Here is a 13,711-nt window from a genome sequence, read left to right as displayed (position 1 = left end):
AACTTCTCCAAAATGTCCGAATTGGACCAACCCTGTTCTAATTCGGACCACCCTATATTTCATCGTTATTTGCAATGTTAGTAACAAAATATTACTCAGATTTGTTTGGTATCAAAGCTTATTGAACTTTTTCTGTAAGCGCAAGCATAAAAAATGAACTCAATGTATGAGAAATTTCAAACTAATTCGAGTCAGAACAAGCTCAAGTGAAATATGAATTTCATTAAAAAATATGTCGGAAACTTGTTCAAAATTGGGTACGATCAACTATTCCTGACTCAATTTTGAACAGACTATCGTGTATGGGAGCTATCGAGATGAAGTACACATATTTTCAAATTTTAGAACTTTTTTTTATTTATTTTGACAAAATACATGAGGGATTCCACGGAGGCATGCAAGTCGATTCTGATCGACCATTTCAAGAATATCTGAAACTTTGCACAGTTTTTCAGTTCCATCTAAATCGTCATTTTCCGATATCAAATCTTCAAGTTGAGTGACGACTAACTTTTCAAAAGAGTCAAAAATATTCAAAAAGCTGCACAGCAAAAACGGTTCGTTCGATTGTTAGACAACTAAAGAAACAAAGTTAGACAACTAAATAAAGATTCCAAAAAAAATACACACAGTAAAAAAAATTTTTTTTGCAATAAAAACCATCATTTTTGTCACAAAAACTCAAATATCTCAAAACCCTATCGGAATACCAACGTAATTTTTTGAGGGAAAACGGTCCATTATATTAGCTATCTACCATAAAAATTTGGTGATGGTAAGCCAATAAACAAAAAAGTTATGACATTCCAAATATTTCACAAATTTGACACTTAGTGAAATTTTTTTTTTTTTTTTTCATTGTTAATTTTTTTAGGACCGCAGTTTGTTGCTGAATTTTTTGTTAAGGGTACCACATGAGGTTAACAAGTTGTTTTCATGATATTTTATTTAATTATTCATAACTATTATAGCATCTATTAGAAAGTTAGACGCGATCCAGTGTTGTGATCTAAAGTCTTGATAGTGTCATATTTTTTATTGTACGTAACTGAAGAAAAATTCTCTCAATAGTGTTGAAACCTTTTGATAAAAGAAACCTATAAGAAATCTAATATTGAAGACAAAAGCTACAAAAAAAGTTTTCTATACAGGTATACGACTAGTTTACCTGCAAAAAGTTTACCTCGTAGAGAACAAGGCGGATCTATACCCAGGTGATCTAGTATACGTAAAGCAGGTCGGTTTTCTCGGCGCTGGTTTTCTCCACAAAGTTAAAATCTGATTACACCTGGGTATAGACCCGCCTTGGTAGAGAATAGACTTTGTTAATCATATTTGGGAGAAAGCGAGTAACTTCAACAACATCAAAAACATGATAGGTACATACCATGAACATACTCACGAAAAAGCTAAAAATATACTACCACTATGGTTATAAAAGATTTAATTGTAAAATTTTTCTTCAGTCAAGCAAACGACACCAAACTAGTCAGTAAAAACTTAAAAGTGATTTTGTTTATTAAAATCTAACGAGCAACATGAGTAGTCGCTTTCTCAACTGTTGCAGGCCGTTTGCAGAAAAAAAGTGTTCGAAAGAGCTACGAAATCTCACCGAAAGCACCATAGACTGAAAGCGGCCAAATCCAAAACTTTTAAAGTTTATATATAACATTTAGAAACTCATCTATCATACTCTAAAAAAAATATCCTGGTAAAAAAAAAAAATTTGTTTTCGTGTAATCTGTTAATTCATTTTAATTTATACATTTATACATATACATATAATATTTATACATATACATAATATTTATACATAAAATATACATAATACTAATGAATACATGAAAACGACTTGTTTAATTCACGCAAGGCCGTTAACAATAAAATCAGCAACAAACTGCGGTTCCCGTAATAATTTACACCGAAAATTTTTTTTTTTCTACTAAATGTGAAAATTGTGACATGTTTGAAATGTCATAACTTTTTTGTTTATTGCTTTACCATCACCAAATTTTTATGGTAGATAGCTAATATAATGGACCGTTTTCCCTCAAAAAATTACGTTGGTATTCCGATAGGGTATTGAGATATTTGAGTTTTTGTGTCAAATATTATGTTTTTTAAAGCAAAAAAAAATTTTTTTTTACTGTGTGTATTTTTTTTGGAATCTTTATTTAGTTGTCTAACTTTGTTTCTTTAGTTGTCTAACAATCGAACGAACCGTTTTTGCTGTGCAGCTTTTTGAATATTTTTGAACCATTTTCACATACACCCTTTTGAAAACTTAGTCGTGACTCAACTTGAAGATTTGATATCGGAAAATGACGATTTAGATGGAACTGGAAAACTGTGCAAAGTTTCAGCTCAATAGAAAAAAAATGAATTAAAAAATTTACAAAATTTTGGTGCTGTTGCTTGGAATCACTCACATTCGAAAAAGTAATTTTGAAGTTGAATATTGTAAAATTTTCCACACATTGAAACTTTGCTATGAAATATCGGGTTGAAAAGGTGAACTTGTATGGGAAACTGAAACAGACAATAAACAGACTCGAAGTCTCGGAAATTCAAGTTTGAGAAGTACCTACTTATATTTATGGATTGAAGTACACTATATTGAAGGGACTGCGTTTTCCTTCGAGCTTGTGAACAAAAACACAGTAAATCGGATAAGGGATAGTTGACTGTATTGTTCTTATATACTACTCGTAAACGTTTTTTTATAGCGTATTGCCAAACTATTTTGGATAAAGCTTGGCTGTGGTATTGATGAAGATGCTTTTCAAGTTGCTGATTTATTGATTCCTTTAGTTTTTGGTAATCTACCTCATTTCTTAGATTTTTTGCGAAGCCATTTTCTTGACCGCAACAGAAACAAAGGCACTATTAATCAATATTACAACTTCTGTGATTTTCGATTGAGTCGGGAAGATTTTCACGGGGTGGAGCTCTTAGAATAGACTGAGTACACGTTGAAAAACAAGAGGTCCGTATTGAACCATATCAAAAGGTCCGGATTGGACCGACACACATTTTGAGATTTTCAAACTCGTTGAGCACAAACGGTGCATAGACATATCAAAACCATATGGTCAGATGAAAGCTTAGGCTAGGGTGATTCGATTATAAAATAACACAGAGAGATTGGATAATTATTGTCGCTTATAGAAGCTTGGAAATAACGCCAACCGACAGTACACCTGAGCACTTCAAAACAATGAACTAATATTAAAATCAAACGTAATAACTGAAAGGCGTCAAATTTATTGTGTTAGATCTAAGCCAAACGGTGAGCAGAAAAACGGTACCCACGATCTTTACAGTAGCGCCAGTATTGAGAAATGCTTGATGGTCCGAATTAGAACAGGGTCCGAATTGGACCAGGTTCCCCTAATCTTATTTGTTCCATAGAAAAGAAAGAATCCCTTTTCAGTGTAATGAAAAATTGAGGCAGAAACAGTTTTTTTCTTAGCGGTGTAATTTTTCATGAATAATATCATCCATTCCGACTTGAACTTCATTAAAACCAATCCCATATCTTTTTTTCAGATTTTTTAGAAAATTTGCAATTGCTTTGATAAAAAATCTTTGTTTTTCCGATGCTTCGATTGAAATATGGGTGTTCTGTACGGGGTTTAATCACGGGCGTAATTTTCGGAAATATCACTGATCACTTGGAACGACGCGAATACTTGACGAAAAACCGATTTATTGGCAAAATAAGAGCACTTTATTAAGTAAGGTCAATTCACTGTGGTGGTTTATTGTACTATGGCTAACTGGTGACCGGTCGGCCTGAGCGAGAGTGGCAAAAAAAGGAAGCGCGAAACCGCCAAAAAAATACATAATAGAAATGCGTTCTATATAAAGGTGCGTTTCGATCAGTTCGCAAATTTGATACTATGGAGATGGATTCTACATTGGAATTTAAATTCATAATATTCAGGAAAAATATCTAATCCTAACATAGACCGGCCACCGAAATGAATATTTCAAATCAATCTTATTCTAATTAATTCATTGAAAGAATAAAATAATTCACTTAGCTGGATCATCTGCGATGTTTCCTGCGATATCGTCCTCCATGGTGGATGGTAGAAGACAGAGCTTTGATGTTGGCCTCTTGAAGAGTCCCGAAGCGGTGCGTATGGTCACTACGCGCACCACGCCGTCTTGGCCAGGGTGAAGATGCATGATGCGGGCTAATGGCCAGCGAATGGGCGGAAGCTGTTGATCCTGGACGATCACTACTTGACCAACCTTGAGGTCGACCTTTCGTGGGTTCATTGTAGCTTGATGTTGGAGTTCTTTCAGGTACTCGGATGTCCATCGGCACCAGAACTGTTGCACCTTCTGTTGAGCTAGCTGGTATCTGTCCAATCGGTTGACTGGCACTTCTCGCAGGTCCGGCTCAGGAAGAGCTTGTAGATTCGAGCCCACTAAGAAGTGTCCCGGTGTAAGGGCTTCAAGGTCGTTGGGGTCATCCGATAATGCGACCAAAGGACGGGAGTTCATGCACCCCTCAATTTGCACCAACACTGTTTCCAGGTCCTCTTGCAGTAACGAACTGGTTCCTATTTGGCGAACGAGGTGCTTTTTAGCCACCTTAACTGCGGCCTCTCATAGGCCGCCGAAGTTGGGAGCACGAGGGGGAATCATGTGCCAGTTGATTCCATTCGTTGCGAGACTGGTAGCGATACGAGCGTTTTCGGTTCTATTATTGAGCATTTGGTAGAGAGCATGAAGTTCGTGTTTTGCCCCGGCGAAGTTTGTGGCATTATCCGAGTAGATGTGCTCGGGTAACCCACGGCGAGCAATAAATCTACGTAAAGCAGAGAGGAAGGATTGCGTAGACAAATCGCCGACGAGTTCAATATGAACAGCCTTAGTGCTGAAGCATACGAACAGTGCTATATAGGCCTTGGTGGGAGCTGAACGTCGAATTTTCGATTTGACCAATACTGGTCCGCAGTAATCAACACCTGTTGATGAAAACGGACGACTAGGTGTGATACGGGCTGCAGGTATTTGACCTACAGGCTGCTTAATTGGTCGGGGGTTAACACGTGTACAGCGGTGGCAATTCCAAATTGTGCTGCGCACGGCCCTCCTGCCGTTGGTTGGCCAGAAGTCATTCCGAACTACAGCAAGGGTATGCGAAATACCGCCATGTAGCAGCTTGCGGTGATACGACGTCAGAAGCAGTTTTGTGAAGTGATGGAATCCAGGTAACAAAATAGGATGTTTTGTTTCATATGGCTGCGCAGACAGTCTGAGCCGGCCACCGACTCGGATTATGCCAGATGAATCAACAAATGGATTCAGTAGTCTCAGAGAGGACTGGTTTGCGACCGACTGTCCCCTTTTCAGAGCACGGAGTTCATTGTGGTAGCACTCAGTTTGAACCATTTTAACGAGCGCAATTTTTGAGTGCTCGAGCTCCTCGGTTGTTAAAAAATCTGAGCTCCCCTTTTGTTTCATCCGAGCATTGTTGATGAAACGAAAGCAATAAGCAATGGTTCGCAGCAAACGATGGTATGAAGAGAATCGGGTAATTATTGGGTTGGGTGGTGGCGGGGTTTGAATTGCGAGGGTGATTATTTTCCGCTCCAGAAGCTCATCGTTGTCGTCGTTTTTCCAAACTGCATTTTGTTCCGGCCAACGTTCCTCTCCCTCCCGCAACCAGTTAGGTCCATGTCTCCAAAGTTGACTCTCCGTAAACTGCTCCACTGCCATTCCCCGCGAAACAATATCCGCAGGATTCTCCGTTCCGGATACGTGCTGCCATTTGGATCCGTGGGTGAGAATTTGGATATCCGCCACACGGTTCGACACAAACGTCTTCCACGCTTGGGGTGGTGAACGGAGCCAATGCAATACCACCATAGAATCGGACCAATACCAAACGGAATTCGCTCCAATTTCCAAAGTAGTCCGAACCTTCGATGTGAGCTGAGCAGCGATTTGTCCAGCGCATAATTCCAACCGGGGGATGCTACGCTTCTTCAACGGAGCCACTCGGGATTTTGAAGTAAGAAGCTCGACTTTTATGTCCCCACCGGATCCAACCGTCCGCACATATACGCACGCCCCATAAGCAACATCGGATGCATCTGCGAAGCAATGCAGTTGCACATCCCCTTCCTCAAAAGCATATCGATCGATTCGGAAGTTAGATAGGCTTGGTAATTCGTTGACGAATGTCCTCCATTTAGCTTGAATTTCGATGAGTACCTCCTCGTCCCATTCCAGCGACAGCATCCACAATTGTTGCATCAAAATCTTGGCTCTCACAACTATTGGTGCAATCAAGCCAAGCGGATCATACAACCTTGAAATCTCCGACAAAATCTTGCGCTTAGTTATGGGCCCGTCCTTCATGTCTACGTTGATGTCGAAGCGAAACTGATCAGACGATGGTTCCCAACTGAGTCCTAACGTCTTGATTGCCTCGTCAGGATCGAATGTTCGGTTCGATTGAGTGGCAAGGTCTTCTTCGGGAACTCCATCGAGGACCTCATGGAAATTGGAACACCATTTTCTCAGCCGAAAACCTCCACGATTGAGTAGCTTCGTCATCTCCTGCCGTAGTTGAATAGCCGCTGGAATGGAATCCTCTCCTCGGATGAAATCGTCCATATAAAAATCTTGTTTGAGGGCATCTGCTGCTAGGGGGAACGATCTACCTTCGTCGTCGGCCAATTGGTGCAGCGTTCGTGTCGCTAAAAACGACGATGGGGATAATCCATACGTTACAGTGGTGAGAGCGTACCTGGTGATAGGGTGATCCTTGCCGAAGCGGAACAGTATGCATTGGAGAGGCTGATCGTCAGGGTGCATATGGACCATACGGTACATTTTCTCTATGTCCGCCAGCAAAACTATTCTGTACCTCCTGAACCGCAGTACAATCAAATAGAGCTCGTCTTGCAGGACAGGACCGACCAAAAGCGCATCATTTAGGGAGTACCCTGTACTGGTTTTCGCTGACGCATCAAATACGCCTCGAACTTTTGTGGTCGAGCTCGATTCCTTTAACACAGGGTGGTGGGGGAGAAAACATGTCGTTGCACAGTGAGAAAATCGGGCTCCAAAACGCGACTAAATGCAATATCTCAGCTGGGTAATGGTTTCAGGAAATGATTTTGACCATTCTAGATCGGAAAAAGGCTGCTGAATCGATTGGTGGCGGTCCCATTGACCGGAGACTTCGCCCTGGCCACCTAGAGCCCTGGAACCATCCTGAGTTCCTTACGGCAAGTAGAATTATTGGAACTGATATAAACTGTCATGATTTCGTTTTGCTGCGGAACAGCACACGACAATATTCTTGCATGGCGGATTTAGTGATATGAATTATTGACCATTATGGCCATTTCATGGTTCCGGAACTAACCCGGAACATCCGTAAAATTGGCAATATTGAAAAAATAAAAAGTTCTGATAATTCCTTCGTCTCTTGTTAATTAGAAAGAAATACTCTAACAATTCGTATTTAGTAATCTCAATGTTTGACCATTACGGCCATTTTATGGTTCCGGAACTAACCCGGAACATCCGTAAAATTGGAAATATTGATAAGAAAACAAATGTTCTGATTGTTCCTTTATGTCTTGTTGATAAGAGAGAAGTATTCTTACAAGTTGGATTTTGTAATCTGAATGTTTGACCGTTATGGCCATTTTACGGTTCCGGAACTAACCCGGAACATCCGTAAAATTGTAAATATTAAAAAATATGTTCTGATAGTTCCTTTGTCTCTTGTTGATTATAAAGAAGTATTCTTACAATTCGTATTTAGCAATCTGAATGTTTGACCATTACGGCCATTTTTTGGTTCCGGAACTAACCCGGAACATCCGTAAAATTGGCAATATTGAAAAAATAAAAAGTTCTGATAGTTCCATTGTCTCTTGTTGATTAGAAAGAAGTATTCTTACAATTCGTATTTAGTAATCTGAATGTTTTACCATTACGGCCACTTTATGGTTCCGGAACTAACCCGGAACATCCGTAAAATTGTAAATATTAAAAAAATATGTTCTGATAGTTCCTTTGTCTCTTGTTTGTTTGAAAGAAGTTCTCTTACAATTCGTATTTAGTAAATCGTAAATGGTTTTCTGTACATCGTCCAACTAGTATTCGACGATGTTGTGGATAGTTGAGGTCTTTGGTATAAGATATAATTAGTTTTCTCTTAAACGTCAAAGTTAAACAAAGTTAAAGATTTTATTTCGCAAAACAAGCATCTTCAATTCTATAGTAAATCATATGTTGTTCTTCTTCTCCGTCCTGTAAAAGGTAGTTATTTAAAACATTCAATGGTATTCCTTCAATCTCTTATATGATGCCCCTCTTGAGACATATTTATGATAAAAAAATCTGAATCACCAATTCGTAAACTGGTTGTTCCAAAAATTCCGATTGGTACTCAAAGAATAACATATTATGTAAATGCTACATAGAAAAAAAATGTATGAAATGTGAGAATGGAAACAAAATATTTATCTTTTATTTCTTATTGTTATTTTTAAGAATTCTAGTCACATTTCTTATGCCTATAACATTAATTAAGTATGAACAATTAAACAATAAACGTTAATAAACAAAAATACAAAAAAAAAAACTATGAAAATCAAATACTAACGAAGAAAAATCAACAATTTTAAACAAACATTGACAAAAATTTAAAACAAAAATGACGCTCGTCATTCGTTATCAGACATTGAACTCTCTTCGCTAGACAATTCTTCAGAGCTTTCTATGTTAGAGCATCCGTTTGTGCTGATTCTTTGTTTTCGATCTCCATTTGATGAACTTCATAATATTGCGCCAAATCAATATCATGGTCTTCATTAGCGTTGCAATTTCGTCGTTTTTTAAACGTAGTGTACGATATTTTGATGTCAGACCACGCCAAAGCTGCAACCATTATATCGTACATGTTATCTTCCGAAGTTGTTTTTCGGGCTAGGTTAGGCTTCGAAAATTTATGCCGTTTGTGCATGCGTTCACCTGCATGCTCATCAACAAAATTCATAGTGTTAGGCTACAATAAAAAAACAGATAATATTTTATACACTTTAAGCTAACAGTACACTTACCAATTTGGTGATGTACTCCGATAAGTGTTTATACTTATGCAAGCAAGGTGGCAACTTTTTTATAAAAGGGAATTCTGTCAGTATGTTTTTTTCTAACTCCTCGTATAAAATTTTAAACTTTTTCGGGTTTGAGCCTTTGCGATGAGAGTGCCAAACTGCGTATTATTCTTAAATTTTCCACCAATTTTCTATTTATTCCCAAAATATCAGAAAACGCTGTAGGATCGGAGAGTAGAAGGCGAGCAAGATTTCCGTTATTCGAGCTTCCACATCCACCTGGCTTTGGTCGGTCAACATGCGCTCTGAAACGATCTTCAAGTTTGTTTGAAATTCTTCTATGTTCTGACTGCACTTCCGGATGCTTTAATGCTGGATTATTGGGAATCCTCTTTTTGGCAGCGTTACGAATCAACCATTCCGTGGAGTTCAACCGGGAGTGAAAATATGATGGACCTATAACTCCATCTGGTCCTGAAATACACACTGGACAGGCGTGGGTATTTTTATTGCCAACGATAGCATTAGCAGCTTTGTCGTCTATCAAAGAATATACCGCTTCTGCAGTTATTTGAAGACGAATATTATCCACAGTGATAATCACGGGGTTAGATTTTATTCCATTCACCTCCTCATAAAACTTGGTGAACATTTCCAATGTGATCGCATCGGTCTTTTTAGTCCAGCTTAGTGATCTTGGACGGCAGTAGAAATCTGATTGCGGGTTAGGATTGTTGTAAATTTCTTCCCCAGAACTAGTTATTAGTTGTAAACACATAAAATTTTCTGATAGGGGGGAATCGTCGCTACCAAGAATACTGCCCTGGTTGTACTGAGAAATTCCAGTTTCTGAATCCAGACCCCCAGCAATCCTCATTAAGCAGTCAATTACGACTGGGGGTTTTAAGGAATTTGCAATGTTATTTAGCCTTGATCTTATAGTTGGAAGTTCCATTATTCTTCTCGCATAATTTTCAATTAGGTTACGAATGGGTATTACACGACAGGTATCCTTTTTCCCAGTTTGGACTTGAAAATGACGTGAAATTATTGATTTGCGGTGTTCTATCATTGCATTCCATGGCACGAGGGGCTTCAAATCAAATTCTTGTTTGATGAATTGCCAAATACCTTTGAAAAAGTTAAAATTATGTGAACTGACTCAGAATTTAAAAATAGCTGTAAAAGAGATGTATTTGCCGATAAATTTGCATTTTTCTCAATGTTTCATGGGGAAATGAAATGAATATTACAGGGTGGCGATCGGAACCCTATTTTAAGTTTCCAGACTTTTTCCTGGTATTGTAATTATTTTTTCCGGTTTTAAATTGTGCGTCAATTAAAAGGCTTTTTAAATTTCTAATGTTATGATTTTTTTCTTCATTTAAAATGAATGATTTCTTGGAGCAATACAATTTCAACTTGCATACAATTACATGTCAATCTTGGTTCGATAAGTTGAGAAAAGATAAGAGGAGTTAGTTGACATAACTAAATAAATTTAAGGACTAGTTTTATGATACCTGCAGCAAAGTTGTAGATTTTGACAAGATGGACAAGTTTGCTTTATGTAGTTATTGTGTAACAGTTTTGAATTTTCGTCTTTAGGACGTACTTTCAAACTCGTGATTGTAAAACTTATTCAAAATTGCATGTTGGAATAACGATATGTTTGATGTTCTGTGAAAATTTCATTCAAAAAGGTCCATAAATAACTGAGATCTAGCTTACCAAAGTTGATCACCTTTTTCCAATATTGCTAATTTTACGGTTGTTCCGGGTTAATTACGGAATTATAAGATGATCAAAGTGATCATGCAGGTTTTTTTTCAATATGGAAAATTTTAGAGATGTTCCAGGTTAGTTCCGAAACCATAAAATGACCATAATGGTCAAACATTCAGATTACTAAATACGAATTGTAAGAATACTTCTTTCTAACAAACAAGAGACAAAGGAACTATCAGATCATTTTTTTTTTCAGTATTTCCAATTTTACGGATGTTCCGGGTTAGTTCCGGAACCATAAAATGGCCGTAATGGTCAAACATTCAGGCTACTATATACGAATTGTAAGAGTACTTCTTTCTAATCAACAAGAGACAAAGGAACTATCAGAACATATTTTTTAATATTTACAATTTTACGGATGTTCCGGGTTAGTTCCGGAACCGTAAAATGGCCATAACGGTCAAACATTCAGATTACTAAATACGAATTGTAAGAATACTTCTTTCTAACAAACAAGAGACAAAGGAACAATCAGATCATTTGTTTTCTTTTCAATATTTCCAATTTTACGGATGTTCCGGGTTAGTTCCGGAACCATAAAATGGCCGTAATGGTCAAACATTGAGATTACTAAATACGAATTGTTAGAGTATTTCTTTCTAATTAACAAGAGACGAAGGAATTATCAGAACTTTTTATTTTTTCAATATTGCCAATTTTACGGATGTTCCGGGTTAGTTCCGGAACCATGAAATGGCCATAATGGTCAATAATTCATATCACTAAATCCGCCATGCAAGAATATTGTCGTGTGCTGTTCCGCAGCAAAACGAAATCATGACAGTTTATATCAGTTCCAATAATTCTACTTGCCGTAAGGAACTCAGGATGGTTCCAGGGCTCTAGGTGGCCAGGGCGAAGTCTCCGGTCAATGGGACCGCCACCAATCGATTCAGCAGCCTTTTTCCGATCTAGAATGGTCAAAATCATTTCCTGAAACCATTACCCAGCTGAGATATTGCATTTAGTCGCGTTTTGGAGCCCGATTTTCTCACTGTGCGTTGGGGGTAGTTTTTCGTCAGGGGGAATTTCACGCATGTGCCCAAGGTTGATGAATTCCGCCATGAATGCGTGATACCTTTCTTTCAGAATTTGATTTCGGTCTAGCTTGCGCTCGAGACCTTCCAACCGTCGAAAAGCATTGGGGTACGAATCACCAATCATCTGGGAAAATCCTTCCTTTTTTGGGTATTTGACTACATATCGGCCAGCCGAATCCCTTGATACCGTCTGCTTGTAGAAATCCTCGCAAATCTGCTCCGTTGGGGAAAGAACCTTCGTGTCAACCTCCTCTATTTGCCAAAACCTTTCTATGTGTCTATCTAGCGATTCAAGGGTGGAAATATGACACAGTGGGGGGTGGGTAGTTGGAGTATATGACGATTTTCCTGACACAAGCCATCCAAATACGCTCTCCACAAGCGTGGGTGATGTTTCGCCCAAATTGATCCGACCACCCTTCAGGAAGTTGTAGAAGTGTTCGGCGCCAATAATCAGATCTATCTTCCGTGACACATTGTAGTCGGGATCAGCAAGGTTAATGCCCTCCGGAATGGACCAATTGTTCTTTGGGATTGTAACCGCTGGTAGGTTCGTCGTAATGTTACGAAGAACTAAGCAATCTACCGGAATGGCGAACTTATCGAATCGTGATCGAACTTCGGTAGCAACCGAGCCAACAGCACGAATCTGTGCTTCACCGACACCGAAAATGGGTTGATTTATTCGGCGTCTAACCAATCGCAATTGTTGGCAGAGTCGGTCACTCATTAGGCAGCATTGTGAACCCGAATCTAATAATGCTCGCGCTAAGTGCTCTCTCCCGTACCCATCTACAATGATAAGTACGACGGTGGATAAAAATACATTCACGCTGCGAGGGTCCGATACCGAGTTGGAAGAAATCGACTGTTCAGTTGGTACAGAGATCGCTTCGACTTCACATCGTGCCACGTTGGTTGACTGAGTTGGTGGAGCTTGACCAGTGTTTGAATTTCCGTTGCTGCTAGTTGGTGAATCGAACCCGGGATGCAGCAAACTGTGATGTCGTTTTTGGCAAACACGACAGGAGAATTTAGAAGAACATTTGCGGACGAAATGATCTCCCCGAAAGCAGTTACTACATATCTTCTTGGCGTTCACCAAATTCAGCCTATCCTTCAGGGGCATTTTCTTAAAGACGGGACATTTTACCAACAGATGTTGTTGGCTGCATGCATGGCATCCAGGTAGGTAGTTTTCCGTTGCAGCGTAGCTGTTGATTCGAGATGAAGGGGGACCTTGCGACGACCTTGTTTGCTTTGAGGGGGGAATATGCTTATTATGAATGGAGGGTGCGAAGTGATCAGCAGCGATCGATAGGGATTCTAGTGTGCGTATTTTTTTGTTGAGGAATTCAACCAAATTGGAATACGTTGGATCGTTACCAGCCGAGATGAATTCCTCCCAATCCTTGAGAGTTTGCTCATCAAGCCTCGAGCAAAGCAAATGAACCAACAAACTACTCCAATGGTCTGTTGGCTCACCCAATTGTTCCAAAATTTTAACATGCCGTTGGAACTCCTCCACGACGACACAAAGTTTGGAAGCGGATTTCGCAAGCGGTTTTTGTGGACACGTAATTGCTTGCAGGTGCTTCTTTTTCAACAAATATTTGTTGGAATAGCTATTCAGAAGAGACTGCCATGCCACGCTATAATTCACGGCGGAGATAGTTAGTGATTCAATTAACTTCAGTGCGTCACCCTTCAATGCGGAACGAAGATACTGGAACTTCTGGATACACGGGATATCTGCCGACGAATGTATCAGCGAACTAA

This window comes from Aedes aegypti, unplaced genomic scaffold (assembly GCF_002204515.2).
Source record: "Aedes aegypti strain LVP_AGWG unplaced genomic scaffold, AaegL5.0 Primary Assembly AGWG_AaegL5_hic_scaff_1182_389_PBJ_arrow, whole genome shotgun sequence".
Taxonomy (NCBI): Eukaryota; Metazoa; Arthropoda; class Insecta; order Diptera; family Culicidae; genus Aedes; species Aedes aegypti.
The sequence above is the reverse complement of the archived record's forward strand: the minus strand, read 5'-3'. Positions refer to the sequence as shown.